Raw genomic sequence first — 3,615 nt, 5'->3', positions numbered from 1 at the left:
GGGATCATAATAGCCCCTACATTGCATGGTTACTGCTAACTATAAATAAGCCAAGGCCTGCAAACTGCTAAGTGCAGGCTTGGAACGCACTGAACGATGATAAATCTCAACCAGTCTTCAGGAACGTTTCCGCAGCTTCTGTACCCGCGGCCAAGACCTTTCTCTGCGCAGGCGCGTCGGACACTCTCCTCCAGCCTGCCCCTCCGCGTGGGCGTGGCCTGCTCTACCGCAGGGGGTTATGGGCGGAGTCAAAGAGCTACTTCCGGGATTTCCTCACCTCTCAGAGGAACAACCTTCTTTGTATGACTGGCAGTAGTTACCGGCCAGTAGCGATTGGAGAGGAAACTGACGACCGACCCATTTCGGAACCTCTCTTCTGAGTTGGCCAATTGCAAGCGTTGGAGGGCGGGTTCTTCTCTGGGGCGGGCTATAGTGACGGGCGTCTGTTTTGACTAATGGGAACTTGGCTGCGAGTAAGCCAGTACCAATCAGAAGCGAGAAGGCCGGATCCTGGGGCGGGGCTGGAGCTTCGGCAGTTGAACCGCTCGCGAGGAGGGGTGTCCGTGGAGAAGGTGAGAGGCGGCGAGCGGAGTTGGTGCGCGGGCCGGGGTAGCGATCCTGGGGGGAGGGGATGCTCTGGGGGGAGAGTGGGCTGGGCAGGCAGCAGAACTGCCAGTGTGAGAATCGGGAGGGGTTGCCCTTTAACAGGGGTAGAGTTGTGAGGCAGAGGCCAGTATGTGAGTCGGGGGGTGTTTTCTGTTTCGCAGGAGGCTCTTTAAAGGGGGAAGTGTGTAAAGTAGGAGACAGGAGATGGGAAAATATAGAAATGTCCTTGTAAGATAGCCTTGCTATTTAATGGGAGGTTTTAAGGCAGAGGGTTATTATAGAGCATTGTGGAGTGGTGGAAGTCCCTGCCATCAGTTAAACCTTTGATTTGGGTGGAGGGCAGGTGAAGAACAATATTGAGTGAGAACTCGAAGGATGAGGGTGTACTTTGACGAGGTGTGAAAACTTATGATACATGTAGCGTTTACTGAGGGCTTACTATGTGCCAGACACCTACCAAGTGTTTTATGTGAATTAACTCTTAAACTTCTTAACCCTACCGGTGGCTAAGAGTGGGGGTTCTGGCGTTGGGTTGCCTGAGTGTGAATGCTGGCTTTGCCACTGGCCCTGCCACTGGGTGAGTTGTTTAACCCTCTGTGCCTCAGCTTCATCGTCAGTAGAATGACCTCCTCTCTTCTCAGTCTGTACCATTCACCTTGTGGCCTCACCCAGTCTCTTGGCTTCATATGCTCTTTATGTAATGATATTTCCAAGTGTCCATCTCCAGTGGGGATATCTACTCTGAACTCAAGACTCATATGTCCAATGGCTGGCTCTTCTCTACTTGGAAGTCCAGCTGACATACAGACTTTAAAAACTTGTCCCAAACTAAACTTGGTGTTTTCCCCCTTCAACCTCCAAATCCATTTGATGGCAGTCCCATCCTTCCGGGTACTCAGGACAGAAATCTTGGAGTTGTCGTTCACTCCTCCCTGTTCTTTCACCCACTTACTGTCTGTCAGTCAGCAAATCTCACAGGCCTACCTTCAAAACACATCCAGAATCCAACCGTGTCTCACCACCTCCCTTGCTACTGCTCTGGCCTAAGCCATCACCTGTCCTTACCTGATCTTTTGCAGTGGGCTCCTCGCTGGGTCCCCTGCCTCTGCCCTTGACCCCACGGTCAAGTTAATAGAAAAGTCAGATCATGTTGCCCCCCTGTTCAAACCCTCCCATGGCTCCCGTCTCACGCAGTAAAAGCCTTTTTCAAGCCTACAAGGCCCCACCTGATCCAGCTCCCCCTCCTCCCTGCTCTCAAATCCCACCAATCCCACTTGCTCACTCTGCTTCAGCCACCCTGGCCCCCTTGCTGTCCCTCAAACATAGCAAATACATCCCCACTTGGGGAATGTACTTGCTGTCCCCTGTGTCTGCATTGAGTTCCCCCAGATGCCTTCATGGCATCTCCTTCAAGTCTCCGTTCAAATGTCAACTCCACAGACAGGCCCTCGCTGACCACCCAAACTAAAATAGCTCCTGCCACCCTCTGGCCCTTCACCACCTGGCTTTACTTTTCTTCATAAGGTTTACCACTACCTGACATATGTTAGTGTTTGTTTATATCCGCTGGGCTTCTTAGACGCCTCTCGCTAGAGTGTTGGCTCCAAGTGAATCTAGAACTCAGCACCTAGAAACGCACGTAGTGCTTAAAAGGTGTTAGTGGTACTGTTCCACCATTATCACCATTTCGTGGGGGGGGTCTCCCCGTGATATAGGGCAGGGTTGTTGAGCTGGGAGGGTGTTGGTGTCTAGATGGGACCATAAACTGGGCAGATTGTGGTGGCCAAGGGCAGAGGATCTCAGCTGTAGTTCGTGCTGGGGGAGCTTGTGGGAAATGCAGATTCCTGGGCCCACCCCCAGAAATTCTGCTTCTGTAGGTTTGGGACCAGGCCCAGGATGCTGCATTGTCATCAAGCTCCCGTGTTGGTGCTGAAGGTCTGCAGCCCTCACTTTGAAAAAAGGTCGGTTCAGAGCTTGGGCTGGAACTCTCATCATTCAACTCCTCTTCTGTGGCTGGCCCAGCGCTAGGCCATGTTGGGGACTCTGCAGTGATCGAGGCAGCCCTTTACCCAGCCTGGGAGTCAAGGAGGGCTTCCTGCAGGAGGAGACATTGGAGCTGAGACCTGGAGGATGACAAGGAGTGAGCTGAGAGGAGAAGACCTTGCTTGGATCTCCAGTGCCTTGAACCCCGCCTCCTGGCATCAATCATTAATTCACAAGCAGCCCCCGATCTGTGCCAGGCCCAGGGTGCTGAAGATACAAGAATGATCAAAATGACTGTGCCCTCATGAGCTTCTGGTCTGGCAACTAGTCATCAGCTAGTTGCACAGATGGTAACAGCTGACCAAGTGCCAGGCACTGTTTGAAGCACCTTGTATGTATTGACTAATTCAGTCCCCACAATAATCCTATGTGAGGTGGGAACTCTTATTATGCCCGCTTTACTGATGGGGAAAGGCCCAGAGAGGGTAAATGCCTTGCCGGGGGTCACGTTGTGGGTTAGGATCTGAACCCAGGAGTCCCCAGCCTGCAGCGTGTACCGTGCTTAAGGTGTGAGGCCACATTCGGATTTGTGCTGGAAGGGAAAGGAGCAGAGAGCTATGGCAGGAAAAGGGAGGTGGTCAGGGAAAGGCAGCTGAGTAAGGAGTAGGGGGATGAATGTGCCAGTCCCTCACTGCAGGATTCCAGGCAAGATGCTTCATCCTCTGTAAAATGGGGGATGGTTACAATACCTACCAGAGAGCAGAATTAAGGGTGAGTCGCTGGTTGGTAGGTGTGCATAGTCCTTATCTAAGGCAAAAAGCATTTGAGGGACAGTGGGGGAGGGTGTCTGATATCCCAGGGGGTGGTGATGGGCTGTGGTGGGCACTATGTGGGTCTGGATTGTGGGGTGTCCGAAAGGGCTTTGGGGTCCATACATTCCAGGGGCATAATGTGGAAGGTTTTTTTTGTTTTTGTTTTTTTGCGGTACGCGGGCCTCTCACTGTTGTGGCCTCTCCCGTTGCGGAG

General features: G+C 52.5%; 1 protein-coding gene across 6 annotated transcripts in view; it reads left to right on the top strand.

Moving 5' to 3' along the window:
* The first annotated feature begins 501 nt into the window (after window positions 1-501).
* CCDC61 (coiled-coil domain containing 61) overlaps window positions 502-3,615 on the top strand; it is a 19,089-nt gene continuing 15,975 nt past the window's right edge. For 5 of the 6 annotated variants that reach the window (XM_055082966.1, XM_055082968.1, XM_055082965.1 and 2 more), the window contains exons 1-2: window positions 524-572; window positions 2,484-2,980. The gene's annotated coding sequence lies outside the window, so the exon portion shown is untranslated. Of the gene's footprint in view, window positions 573-2,483; window positions 2,981-3,615 lie in introns of all 6 variants that reach the window. The other variant, XM_028485434.2, reaches the window with a different exon arrangement.

The sequence above is a fragment of the Physeter macrocephalus genome, unplaced genomic scaffold (assembly GCF_002837175.3).
Source record: "Physeter macrocephalus isolate SW-GA unplaced genomic scaffold, ASM283717v5 random_394, whole genome shotgun sequence".
Lineage (NCBI taxonomy): Eukaryota > Metazoa > Chordata > Mammalia > Artiodactyla > Physeteridae > Physeter > Physeter macrocephalus.
Note: the sequence above shows the minus strand (reverse complement) of the source record. Positions and strands in the feature narration are given on the sequence as shown.